The 14,691-nt window shown below is 45.3% G+C and overlaps 1 pseudogene; it reads right to left on the bottom strand.

Moving 5' to 3' along the window:
* Positions 1-3,287: 3,287 nt before the first annotated feature.
* LOC136515631 (uncharacterized) lies at positions 3,288-6,368 on the bottom strand (annotated as a pseudogene).
* Between the last annotated feature and the right edge of the window lie 8,323 nt (positions 6,369-14,691).

Genomic DNA, 14,691 nt, shown 5'->3' with positions numbered 1-14,691 from the left:
TTAACATTCATTCCTGGCTCTGATGCCTGCCTCTAGGCACTCATTGCTATCTGCACTTGCTTTCTGATTTCTTCCTGCATTCTTGCTTCCATTGCCTTTTCTCGCTCCTTTGCTTCAAGCACCATTTCCTCCAACATTGTCACCCACGCTGCTTGCTCCTCCTTGCTTCTCTGGCAGCTTTAGTAGGTTTCCCTGGCATTAGGGAAACCATGAACCCATAGAGTGTTGCGTCCTAAGCCTCTGGTTCGGCCAGTGTGTTCAGCAGTCCTGATGGCATACGTTAGCTCATCCTTCTCTCTATTGGGCTTGAACACACCAATCTCTTTAGCTTCTATAGCAAAAGCCAATCGGCATGCTGCTGTTTCGAGTTTTTGCCCATACACTGCTAGACCGGTCTATGGGTTGAGTCTTCCCCCATGACCAAAAAACTAATTCTTCGAGCGCGAGGGCCACTTGGCTGATTCTGGTTCGATCCCCTTGGCAATAATGTCTGCTTCCATTTTTTGCCACTTTGGAATGGCAGTATCGTAGCCACCTGATCCCATATCATGGTGGTATACCTTTTTTCGGGCATTCTCTTGGTTCCTTCTCACCCGTGCCTCACCCTCTGCTGATGTCTTGTACTCTATGAAATCATTCCAATAGGGCCTCTGTTTCGAGATCGGGCTCGTAGCAGTTTTGAAATTCGGCGTTTCGTTCTTCTTGATGTATGTGTTGTATAGGTGTTTCTTCCAAGTCTGGAATTGTGTGGCCATCTTCTTCATAGCCCACGATCGAACTAGCTCCTTCAATTCATCATCGTTGATATCATCATAATCATCCGCTTGCAACGTGAAATGGGCAAGGATATCATTCCAGAGCAAATTCTTGTCAACTTCAGAGACAAAACTAACATCAGGCTTATTGATCTTTTTCTTCCATTCATGGATACTGATTGGAGTTCTGTCCCTTACAAGGTACCCATAGTGTTCCATGAATTTCCTTTTATGTGGACCAAATGGTTCGCCTGTCTTGATGTTGAATTCTGATATTATGTACCGGCCCTCCAGTGGTTTCTTCGGTCCTCGAACATTTTTGCTCTTCGCCATTGTGGTCGCCGATCCAGAGGGCTACATATAAAAATAATAATAAATAAATATCTTTTGTACACAGAAATATATACAATATTCACATATAATATATATTTAGTATATATACCTCGCCTGTATTTTCTTGCAAAACATTTTCTTGCTCATTTTCAAGAGCTAGGTATTGACTTCCGTCATCAACATCCTGCTCACCAGCATTGGCAATAATATTCATCATTTCTTCCTCCATGTTGTCTCCCAGGGCAGCCATATCTAACAAATTTAACAAAATTTAAGTCACATATATAAACAAGTCATATATATACAATAAGTCATATACAAATTTATCTAAGTCACGTATATATAAACAAGTCATATATGTAAACAAGTCATATATGTACAATAAGTCATAAACAAAATAAATCTAAGTCACATATATAAACAAGTCATATAAACAATTCATATAAACAAGTCATATATATAAACAATTCATATATGTAAACAAGTCATATATGTACAATAAGTCATATACAAAATAAATCTAAGTCACATATATAAACAAGTCATATAAACAAGTCATATATATAAACAATTCATATATGTAAACAATCATATATGTCAACAAGTCATATATGTAAACAAGTCATATATGTAAACAAGTCATATAAACGACGAATTTGCCCTAGCGAGAACGATGAATTCGCCCTAGCGAGAACGACGATTCGCCCTAGCGAGAACGATAGGGCGAATTCATCGTTCTCGCTAGGGCGAATTCGTCATTCTCGCTAGGGCGAATCGTCGTTCTCGCTAGGGCGAATCATCGTTCTCGCTAGGGCAAATCATCGTTCTCGCTAGGGTATACAACAACGGGGCGGCATTGCTCCACATATACAACAACGGGGCGGCGTTGCTCCGCATATACAACAACGGGGCGACGTTGCTCCGCATACAACACAACGAGGTGGCGTTGCTCTGCATACAACACAACGAGGTGGCGTTGGTCCGCATACAACACAACGACAGCGTTGCTCCGCATACAACACAACGAGGCATTCCTCTGCATATATCACATACAAACACATATCGACGTACGTAGGGGTCGGTGGTGATGATCGACGTATGTAGGGGTCGGCAGTGATGGGCATCCGGAGGCGGTGATGATGAGGGCGGTGTCGGTGGCTAGGCCAGGTGACGTCGATGGCGGCGCGAGCGTCATGGCCAGCCAGGCCAGGGTGTAGTCGTTAGGGCCGCGCGCGTGGCGTCAGTGGCAGCATGGCGTCGGGCGCTAGGGGCGGCATGGCGTCGGGCGTCAGGGGCGACGTGCGTCAGGGGCGGTGTCAGGGGCGTGGCACGGCGTCGAGGCGCTGGGCTGGGGTGGTCGGGGGGTGGTGCGTCGGCGAGCGTGCTTAGTCGGGGTGTGCGATGTCTGGGCGGTGCGGCGCCAGTGTGCGTGCGGGCACTCGTGAGGTGCGGCGTCGGCGGCGGATCAAACAAGCGGCGGTGGGTCTGTTAGGGCTTGGCTCGGTAGTGGGGAGGAGGAAGAAGAGGGGCCGGGGTGGGCGTAGAGGCTATATAAGGGAGAGGACCTTTTATCCCGGGCGCCACCACCAGCCGGGACTAAAGGCCCTTTAGTCCTGGGCCCTGTTAACGCCCGTCCCGGCTGGTGGTGGCGCCCGGGACTAAAGGTTTTTGGCGGGCAGCCAAACTGCAGTTTCGCTGCCCACCAATTCATTAGGATTTAATATATTTCTTTTTACACAAATGATAAAAGGATAGTTAATTGCACAGAAAATTAAATAAAAGACATAAAAATATTTAAAAAAAATATAGATTCTATTTTGCTTTATTGCACACAGGAAAATTATGTGACCTAAAGTTTTAATTTTTTTAACAAGTTTTAAAACACAATATAGTGTTTAAATTACTATTTCGATAATGCAAAAATATAGTGTTTAATTAAATTCAGAAAAACTCTTCTGTTTCGACTGGAAATTTGTTTTCACATCATTTGAACGTGACATAATCCCACCATCAAACATAAATTTGTTTTCACATCATTTCAACGTGACATAATCCCAACATCAAACATAAATTTGTTTTCACATCATTTCAACGTGACATAATTCAACATCAAACATAAATTCTCAATTATTACATAATATCTCTAATACACACTATTGAACATCAATATATATATCAAGCGGGCACAGTAGTGAACTTCTTCTTGACGTATGTCCCTTGGTTATGATCGCATGGTAACCATGGAGTGTCCTCATCATTTAGTTGGATGCTAGGGTCTTTGTTCACTATGAAGGGTGAAATTTGGTCATCCTTTTCATAATCTTCTGACATGTCTGACTTGTCTTCGATTCTGACGATGTTTCTTTTTCCTGAAAGAACTATGTAGCGCTTTGGCTCATCATTGATTGGGTGGTTATCGTTTTTCCCTCTCTTTGGTTTTGTAGACATGTCCCTGACTTAGAACACCTGAGTCACATCCTTCGCAAGGACAAACGGTTCGCCTTTGTACCCAATATTATTGAGGTCCACTATTGTCATTCCATACTGGTTGTCGACTGGTACGCCGCCTCCAGCTGTCTTTTCCCACTGGCACTTGAACAAAGGTACCTTAAAATGAGATGCATAGTCTAGTTCCCATATCTCCTCTATGTGGCCATAGTATGTTTGCTTGTTCCCACTAGGGTCGGTGGCATCTATGCGGACACCACTGTTCTGGTTGGTGCTCCTTTTATCTTATGCTACTGTGTAAAATGTATTCCCATTTATCTCGTACCCTTTGTATGTGAGGATATGCCACGATGGCTGCCTAGCCAACAAATATAGCTCCTCATCAATACTCTCATCACCCTAACATTCTTTTTGCAACCAGTCGCTGAAAGTTTCCATGTGCTAACGCGTAATCCATGCTTTAGACTTCCCTGAGAACTCAGATCGGAGGAGGTTCTTGTGTGTCTCGATATACGTATCTACCAAGGAGGAGTTCTGTAGAACTGTATAGTGTGCTTTATTGAAATAATCATCACCCTTACCAATATATGTTTTCTTCCCTAGTGTCCCCTTTCCACTTAGTCTCCCCTTGTGTCGCGATTCAGGAACACCAATCGGGTTAATATCGGGAATGAAGTCAACATAGAACTCAATAACCTCCTCTGTTCCACAGCCCTTGGCGATGATTCCTTCTGGTCGAGCACGGTTGTGAACATATTTCTTCAGGATTCCCATAAACATCTCAAAGGGGAACATGTTGTGTAGGAACATAGGACCGAGAATAGTAATCTCCTTGACCAGATGAACTAGGAGGTGTGTCATGATATCAAAGAAGGAAAGAGGGAACACCAACTCAAAGCTTACAAGACATTGAACCACATCATTCTGTTGTTTTGCTAGATCCATTAGATCGATTGCCTTCTAAGAAACTACATTGAGGAATGCACATAGCTTCACGGTGGCTAGACGTACATTTGGCGGTAGAATTCCTCTTAATGCAACTGGAAGCAATTGAGTCATGAGCACGTGGCAGTCATGGGACTTTAAGGGTCCAAATTTCTTCTCTGGCACATTTATTATACCCTTTATATTTAAGGAGAATCCAGATGGTACCTTAATGCTATCTAGGCATTCAAACAAGCTGTCCTTCTCTTCTTTGCTAAGAGTGTAGCTGGCAGGACTTAAGTGCTGGCGTCTATCATCTATCTTCTCTGGATGTAGGTTGTCTCATTCTTTCAAACACCATAGGTCCTGTCGTGCTTCAATTGTGTCCTTAGGCTTCCCATACACGCCCATGAAGCCTAGCAGGTTCACACAAAGATTCTTCATTAGATGCATCACGTCGATCGCGCTGTGGACCTCTAGGACTTGCCAATAGGGTAGCTCCCAAAATATGGACTTCTTCTTCCACATGGGTGCGTGACCGTTGGCGTCCTTTGAAATAGGTTGGATGCTAGGTCCCTTTCCAAATATTACTTTCACATCATTGACCATATCGAGGACGTCTTCACCAGTTCGGTTGCGAGGCTTGGTCTGGTGGTCTGCCTTACCTTTAAAATGCTTGCCTTTCTTTCTTACGGGGTGATTTGTAGGAAGAAATCATCGATGCCCAAGGTACACGACCTTGTGACACTTTTTCAAGAATATACCTTTCATGTCACTGAAATAGTGCGTGCATGCATTATATCCCTTGTTTGATTGTCCTGAAAGATTACTTAGAGTTGGCCAATAATTGATTGTTACGAACAACAATGCTCGCAGGTCAAAGTGCTCCTGCTTGTGCTCATCCCACATGCGTACACCTAGCTTGTTCCACAAAAGTAGAAGTTCTTCAACTAGTGGCCTTAGGTACACATTGATGTCGTTGCCAGGTTGCTTTGGGCCTTGGATGAGCACCGGCATCATAATAAACTTATGCTTCATGCATAACCAGGGAGGAAGGTTGTAGATACATAGAGTAACAGGCCAAGTGCTGTGACTACTGCTCTGCTCCCCGAAAGGATTCATACCATATGTACTTAAAGCAAACCTTAAGTTTCTTGTGTCACTTGCAAACTTAGGGAATTCTCTATCGATTGCTCTCCACTGGGACCCATCAGCAGGGTGTCTCAACATATTGTCTACCTTACGGTCTTCTTTGTGCCATTGCAACAACTTTGCATGGTCTCTATTTCTAAAAAGACATTTCAAGTGTGGTATTATAGGAGCATACCACATAACCTTGGTAGGGATTTTCTTCTTGGGACGTTAGCCCTCAACATCACCAGGGTCATCTCGCCTGATCTTATACCGCGACGCGTGACATACAGGGCATGCATCCAACTTCTCATACTTCGTGCCACGGTAGAGGATGCAGTCATTAGGACATGCATGTATCTTCTAGATTTCTAATCCTAAAGGGCAGACTACCTGTTTTGCTTCATATTTAGTGCTGGGCAATTCGTTATCCTTCGGAAGCATCTTCTTTTGGATTTTTAGTAACTCCGCGAATCCTTTGTTAGATACACCATTCTTTGCCTTCCATTGCAGCAATTCCAATGTGGTACGTAACTTTTTCTGCCCCGCATCACAAGTTGGGTATAGCAATTTCTTGTGATCCTCTAGCATGCGATCGAACTTGATTTTCTCCTTTTCACTTTCGCATTCTCTTTGTGCGTCACGAATGGCCTGACCAAGATCATCAGCGGGCTCCTCCTCTGCCCCTACCTCTTCTTCAGCAGGCTTCTCCTCTACCCCCACCTCTTCTTCAACGGGCTTCTCCTTTGCCCCCACCTCTTCTTCAACTTCCCCCATTGCAGTATCATTGAAGGCACCATATTTAGCAAAAATGTCATCATCGCCCCATTGTTCTTCTTCACCTTCTTCCATTACAAATCCGGTTTCTCCATGCTTCATTCAACAAATATAGTTTGGCATGAAACCCGACTTGAACAAGTGTGAATGAAGAGTCTTTGAGTTAGCATATTCTATCATATTCTTACATACGGCACATGGGCAGCACATGAAACCATCACGTTTGTTTGCCTTGGCCACACGTAACAAAGAATGCACGCCGTCCATAAACTCTTGGGAGCGACGATTAGCATTGTACATCCAATGCCAACTCATCTGCATTACATGACATAAATACCGTATTAAAACCTAGAACATAATTAGTTAATTATACAACATGCATACCACCACAAAAGCTATAAATTTAAGAAAGCCTCGCTACAATGTAGACAATCCCAACTACCACTAAAAACACTAAAGCTAAAATGCACTTCAGCAGCACAAGGATTTCGCGACCAATCCCAACTAAAACAGACAGATCCCCCATTTGTTCAACATCTTTGGGCTTCTTCGGCTGGATCACTGCCTCATTAGCCGCCATATCTACCTGTTGTGCAAGATATTTTTGCACGAGTTCAACATACTCTTCCTCCCAGTAGAAGCCTGAACATCCGGTGCCATCCCACTAAAATTAAAACAGAAAATTAGAACTTTAATCACAACCATCATGAAAATAGGTATAAACTAACCATAGTCATTAAATACGATAAAATAACTCATATTGCGATCCGGACACTTGTAGAAAATGCAACCCTTGTTGGGACCCTCCTTCACTCAGTACTCCATCACAATCTTCGTCTCATCACAACACTTGCCGCATGCAACGAGTGGGAGGCCTGGCCTAAGTCGCTTTGGAAACCCATGAGAGGTCAAGGACCCAGAAGCAGTTGCCAGCTACTCTCTATACTCATTTTTTAATACACTATAAATTTCTCATTTTATAAACAAATAAAATTAAAAAAACTCTAAAATTCTCTATATCTCTAAACAATGAAGTGTGCTATGCATGCTACAAATGAACGGTGAATACTAGTTTTTAATAGCTACTTTAACCTTCCTTCATGTAAATATGCAAGCTTGAAGTGATTTTGAGCTCAAATTGCTTACAAATGAAAAAAACCACAATAAAGAACCATATATATATATAGTGAACAAAATGAGATAAGACAATGGTGAAACATGAGAGTATGAAGTTGGTAACCTTTAGAACCAAATAATTGACGGAGGAATCGAAGAAATCGATGGAGGAATCGAAGAATGGATGGAGAAAGAGCAAGAACACTGCTTAAATTTGAACTGAAGCTCTCAGGCGGGCTCGGGGAAGAAGAAGATGGCCAGTAGGATTTATAGGGGGGACCTTTAGTCCCGGTTGGTGGATCCAACCGGGTCTAAAGGTCACTTTCTAGTCCTGGGCCACGCCACTAGCTGGGACAAGAGCTTTACTCCCGGTTGGAGCCACCAACCAGGAGTAAAGGTCGACCTTTAGTCCCGGCTGATGGCTCCAACCGGGACTAAAGGCCCCCTGCCACAACGGCCTAGCGCAGGAGCCTTTGGGCAGGGACCTTTAGTCCTGGTTGGAGCCACCAACCAGGACTAAAGGTCTCTCTAGTCCTGGGCGCAATATTTACCGGGACTAGAGCCTGGTTTGGCCCTTGGATAAAAGGTCTGTTCTCTACTAGTGCACGAGCACGGCTGCGCACAAGCCGAAGCCTTTACCTTGCAGTCTGGCAAACGAACCACAAGTAGGCCAACCCCTACTTCATCTATGATAACCCCTGAACTGAACCCCGTCGAGTGACTAGGACAATCATGCAGTGCTGCCGGCATCGAGCCCGACCTGCGTCAAGCGACCTGCCATCCGCAAGCCCTCGGGACCTCATCAATCACGTGTTAATGATAGCCATAGATACATGGCACATACACCTAGCACTCACCGTGTCCTTCTGTGGCACTCACACCTCAGACGACACTGGCGTGAGTCTATTTTGTCACACGATCAAGCACCTTGGTACGACCTTGGCTACACAACCATAGAGCACCAATGTCACCCACCACCGCTTGTGCGAGACATAGACCGCACTATTGTGGCCACCACGAACGCAAGTGCACCGAGGACGACATGACCTAACCACGGCCATGACTAAACTCTCGGAGGCCATCCACGTGCACTTAGGCCACCCTCGCTAACCTATGTTAAGCCGACCCTCGCCCTCCCACTTAGGAGGCATACGAGCATGTCTCGACTCCTCTCGAACCATACACGCACACCACGTGTACTATCATGGACATGCGCATTTTAGCCAAGACCTTGCCTTGCAACTATCATGTGCCCAAAGGTGCCACATTGCACACACGAATGCCTTGACATGTTGTCGAGAACTCCATAGACACTATGTGGCCCTCATCACTTCTGGTTTGAGCCCAAACCTCACATGCCATGAACTGGCAATGGCCAAGCACTACGAGAAGGACCAACCCACCTTTTGAGTTTAGTCGAGCCCTACGGCGAGACCAATACCCTATGATGAGGACATGACCTCCATGTATAAATCTCCACACGGTCCTTTCTTCATCCAATGTGTACTTATGGGACCTACAATTACTTATCTGTGACGCTTGCAATTCATCATAAAGTATCCTGCTCAGTCCTTTTTGTAGCAGACTGGGATTTCTAAAATAGAAACTTCGATCCTTTTGCCCATCTATGATAGTCCTAGGATATCTCGGCTATCACGGGCGTCCAATTTATAGCTGATTACACAATCATACAACATCAGAGTGCACAAATAAAATATATTACAATAATTGAGTACAACTATTAACAAAGAAAACACTGTTATTCTATCGTGGAAGCGAAGCTTGGCAATCTCCCATCCAGAGGCATCCTTGAGTGTAGAATGAAACCAACTACCAATCTCAATCATCACTGCAAGTCAAGAAATCTGCACACCGCTAGATGTGTGTAGGCCATGGTCAGCACCAATGAGCTTTAGTGGAAAATAGAAAAAAGGGATCTGGTGATCCTAATAGTTTGGCTATGGTTTGCATCCTAAGCGTATGCTGAAAGCATCAAAAGTAGAGTATAAATATTCTCTAAACCTGAACCACAATCTCATTCTCACCATCCACTCATCATCATAAGTCAACACTCATCATCCCTCATAACACCCTCAGTCTCTCAGTCTAGTCGATGAGGCGGCCTCTGCATGCCCCTCATCTCAGCGGCCTGAAGCCAGACCTTAACTTCAGGGGAAGAGAAGCAAAGCACAGGAGAAGCTAGTGAGCTGAACCTGCACAAAGGTAAGTGATCATATCTGAGACCGTGGCTATACATATAGATTATTAACCTCTAAAAGGTCGAGATGGCGGACTAGGGGGGTGAATAGTCCTTTCTAAATTTAATCGCGCTGGCTAACCGAAACAAATACGGAATTAAAACAATCGGTCTAGCCAAGACTACACCCCTCTATCAAAGTTCACAAGCACCTTATAAAGATCCTAATTAGCCAACAAAGGTGTTAGACTAGCTATAGCTCACCTATCTAATTCTAGGAGCAAGGTCGCACAAACCTATACCACTAGTATTTTGCACACCGGGGAGCTCCTACACAATTCTAGTAAGCAAAAGCACAAAGCTCCTAAGCTCACTAGCAATGCTCAATAACAAGGTGACCAATGCCAAATTAGAGAGCACAAATACTTAGCTACACAAACTAAGCAATGTGACTAACAAGGTTACACAAACCAAATTAGCCACATAAGGGATCTACTTCTATGCTACACAAGCAAGAAGGTAACTAGTGAGCTACACAAGCTAACTAATTACAAGAGCAACTACACAAGCACAATGTATATGAAAGTAATTACAAGCTTGTGTAAGGGGATGCAAACCAATGGGAAGAACAATGTTGACATGATGATTTTTCTCCTGAGGTTCATGTGCTTGCCAACACGCTACATCCCCATTGAGACAAGCTCCAAGGTTGCCACCGGTCCTCTTGCTAGTGGTGACCCACAAGTCACACTCTACCACATGGAGTGCTTACCACAAGCTCTAGCACTTGACCCAACTAGACTACTTATCGCCCTTCGCGTCTTGCTCTACTAGAGTTGCTCTTTGCGGCTCCCACGAGGCGAGCACAATGCCCCTCACAAAGCTCTTCTTCGAAGCACCGCACAAGCTTCTTGTGGGCTTCGATGGAGACCACCACCAAGCCATCTAGGAGGTGGCAACCTCCAAGAGTAACAAGCACCACTAGCTTGCAAGAGGACCACCTAGTGACACTCGATGCAACCTCATGATGCAATCGCCCTAGAATCACTAACTCACTCGATCGGATGAACACTATCAAGCTAGAGTGAGTTAGAGGGCTCCCAAGCACCACCACATAAGACACCAAGGCTCTAGTGTGCTCCACTCCTTGCCAAAGACCGACAAACACTTCTATTTATAGCCCCACAGGCTAAAATAGCTGTTACCCCTTCATTGGACATTTTTTGGGACGATCGGACGCGTAGGTCATGTGCATCGGACGCATCCGGTGTGGCAACCGGACGAGTCCAGTCGCTGCGTCTGGTCACTACTTGACCGCCATGTGTCCCATTCAAATGAAGTGGCCGTTGCCGCCCAATGGCCCTCTCTGACACGCTCTGATGTGATGCATCAAACACACTACAGCGAAGTGATCGGACGCAGGAGGGGCAGCGTCCGGTCGAGTCTAGAGAGCTCCTAGAGCTGCTGAACTACGAACCAGACGCGTTCGGTGTGGCTGACTAGATGTAGGAGGGGCAGTGTCTGGTCAAGTCTAGAGAGCTCCCAGAGCCGCTCAATTATGACTAGACGTGTCTGGTGTGGCCAACCATACGCGCCCCTATGTCTAGTCCTCTCTAGACCAACACCAGTGCCCCCATGTCACCACGACATGACCCTAAGCAGTGATTGCTCAGCGTCCGATCACTGCTATGAGCCAAAGTCTGGTCACCTTGGCAACTCTACCCGTGCCTAGCTAGAATACTAGACATGTCTGGTATTGATATCGGACGTGTCCGATCACATCAGGAACACTGGCGCTTGAGACAGATACTGGACGCGTCCGGTCCTCATGTTGGACGTGTCCGGTCACCCCGTGACCAGCACATTCAACTCCTTTTCTTCACCAACTTCTTCTCCTTTGCAAATGTGCCAAGACCACCATGTGTACAACACCTTGTGCACATGTGTTAGCTTTTTACAAACATTTTTCAAGGAGTTAACCACTCAACTTGCTGCACCACTCGATCCTAGCAATGATGCAAAGTTAGATCACTCGAGTGGCACTAGATGACCGATATGCAAACAAGTTTGCCCCTCTTGATGGTACGGCCATCTATCCTAAACCCGGTCATCAACTTCTCTACACACCTATGACTGGTGAAATGAAATGCCCTAGGTTATACCTTTGCCTTGCGCATTCCATTTCATCTCCTTCAATGTTGATGCAACACATGCACCAACACAATTAATAATGATATGATCCACTTCATATCATCACGTGATCATATTAGTTCATCGATCTTGACTTCACTTGCTCTTCACCATTGCCTTAGTCCATCGGCGCTAAGTCATCACTCAACTTGCCCTTCACACTTGCAACCGGTCCATCGAGCCAAGTCATGTCTTGATCTTCTCCACCCTGATCACATGACTCAATGTCATGTCTCATGTGCAATGAGCTCCTTCATCATCACATGTGTGAGCTTTGCAACATCTCCAAGCCATTTCCACCTTCATGGCATATGTTGCTCACACACATGTACCTATGGACTAATCACCTGTGTATCTCACATAAACACAATTAGTCCACCTAGGGTTGTTACTCAATTACCAAAACCAAACAAGGACCTTTCAACCTTTGCATAGAGTACACTGTTACCCCACATGAACACCACCGATGAATCACCATTAGAGATGAACACCACCACCACATACTAGGCCTACTAACACTAGTCCTATCCACCAGCCAGAGTGAAGATATACAGACACCACTATATAAGCTGGGGTCATGCCATCGAGGTATCATGGAGTAACCCTCGCCCTCTTGACACTAATTGCATAGGGCCACATACCGCATGCCTACTCACTCCCACATAGACTGCTGGTCGCCTACACTACTAGGGCAATGGGCCGTACCCACTTAGGCATATGGTGTGTATGAAAGTATCCCATGATTTATGGTTGCAACTTACGTCAATCCTTAGGTTGGCTAGAGCGAGCACCTTCCACCAAACCATGTCTCTCGGAGCACTAGACTCACCCCACAGAGCACTAGCATCTTTCACATGAAACAGACATTGTTTGCTACAAATGTTTCACCAAGATCATTTGCTGTTAAACCAGGGCCCCTGTTCTTGATCTTATTCACCTACGGCGATTAGTCCTTTTGAATAAAGACTTGAACTTCTTCTCATATTCATAAGACTCATATTTATTTGCAATTTCAGATTGCGTTTATCTGTTCTTGCTTGTGTTCTTGATTCGCTTGTAGGAAAGCCTTCTCGACGAGTTCAATCGCGTTCACATGGTTGATGACTAACAAAGTAGTGGTGTAATGATTGTGGGGGTCCGAATCAGTCTTGGTTTGAAGCCTAGATCATGAACGTCGAGTCTCCACCAATTGACGCTATCATACCTATCGGAATATCAGGCCTTGTCTACATTACCCTAGGCCCAAGGCATTGCCCTTGTTGCCTAATAAGCCCCTATCCCTACGCTACCTCTGGATCCTAACCTAAGTCGCCACCCTTTGCCTTGTCCACTATCATCACTGCATGGAACAAGGTGAGCCCATGAACACTTGACCACCACATGTTGAACTACACGTGGTGCATAGACACCATGCCATGCTGCCCCCATGCCAAGTATGCCAAGATTTCCTTGGTCGGCAACAGGAGCCCTTTGGGTGCTTAGTCGTTGGACCCTGACCACTCAGATACACACCAAGCATGACCGCGCTCACTCAACTTGAGCTGAGCCAATCCAGGCCTAAGGCCCTTTTGCCGGTCTCGTCATGTCATCCAAGTACCTATGCCCTTGGTTGTCCTATTGTTGGAGCTAAGTTGATCACGTGCAGCCCTACCATCAAGCCTACACATGCACCACCATAACTCGGCCACAACACAACCGAGTAGAGTCCTGACCTGCAATCCACATAGCTAACCTCGTCATTCGACTGTGGTAATGCCAGGAGCAACCTAATCCCAACCCTTGGCATAGATAGACCTCCACTTGACCATCTCGCTTTTACCCAATCATAACCTAGCATAGCTTCAGTGTGTCCAACCCCTATAGCCATGAGAACCTGATGCCAACATAAGGGGCCCATCAACCTTGTGCCCATGTCGAACCTAGTCTCACCATGGCACCTAGCCTAGACTCAAAGTCACCTTGCACCTACCAAAGCCTAGGTCAAGCCATAGGTTCACAACCATGTATGAGTGAATTTGGTTCTTCTTCGTTCTTTTGGCTCTTTGTGATAATCCATAGTTTATAGGGTTATTGGTTGGACATGCGTCAACTTTAGAGAACCCATGGAGTGGAGCTTATCCTAGAGGTGGAGGCCGTGCCGATCAACTACACTAACCAACAGAGACTTATACCACTACTACCTTGACATTGTAGGTGTCATGGCAGCACCTTTTCTTGGAGAATCCTATTAGACATTGCAAAGTAGATCAGCTAGCACTTTACATTTATTCGTTTGCTAGAATATGTGATGCATGCTATTGCCTGAGCCTTGATTGAAGCCACTTTGCCCTGATTACCCAGCTTCACGCTCGCACTTATATATGCTTGTCTGCTTGCTTGCATTTACTCCATCATAATTACATATATTCATTATTATGTGATGTGTGATGGATGTTTGGATGTTGTGGATGGTGGTTGGGGTTTAGTCGTGAGGCACCCCCATGAGTTATGGTTTGATACGTGATGGGAGCAGTGAATCCTGAGTGGGTGAAGGTGATGTGAGGAGTTTTGGAGGTTTTCCTTGTCCTCGACCTAATTCTTTGGAGATACTGGCTAGAGTGAGAGGTTGCTGTGGTGTACAGAGTGCACCAAGGGTAGCTCCTATTGCGGGAACACAGAGTCCTAAAGGGACAATGGTCCTCAAGGGACATTGGGATGAGGAGTTTGTGGATCGATAGATCACCCTTGTGGGGTGAGTGTAGTGCTCTGAGGGCACCCAATTTGGTGGAAGTTGCTAGCTCTGGCCAACCTAAGGACTAACATAAGTTGCAACCATAAATC

This window comes from Miscanthus floridulus, chromosome 17 (genome assembly GCF_019320115.1).
Source record: "Miscanthus floridulus cultivar M001 chromosome 17, ASM1932011v1, whole genome shotgun sequence".
NCBI lineage: Eukaryota > Viridiplantae > Streptophyta > Magnoliopsida > Poales > Poaceae > Miscanthus > Miscanthus floridulus.
Note: the sequence above shows the minus strand (reverse complement) of the source record. Positions and strands in the feature narration are given on the sequence as shown.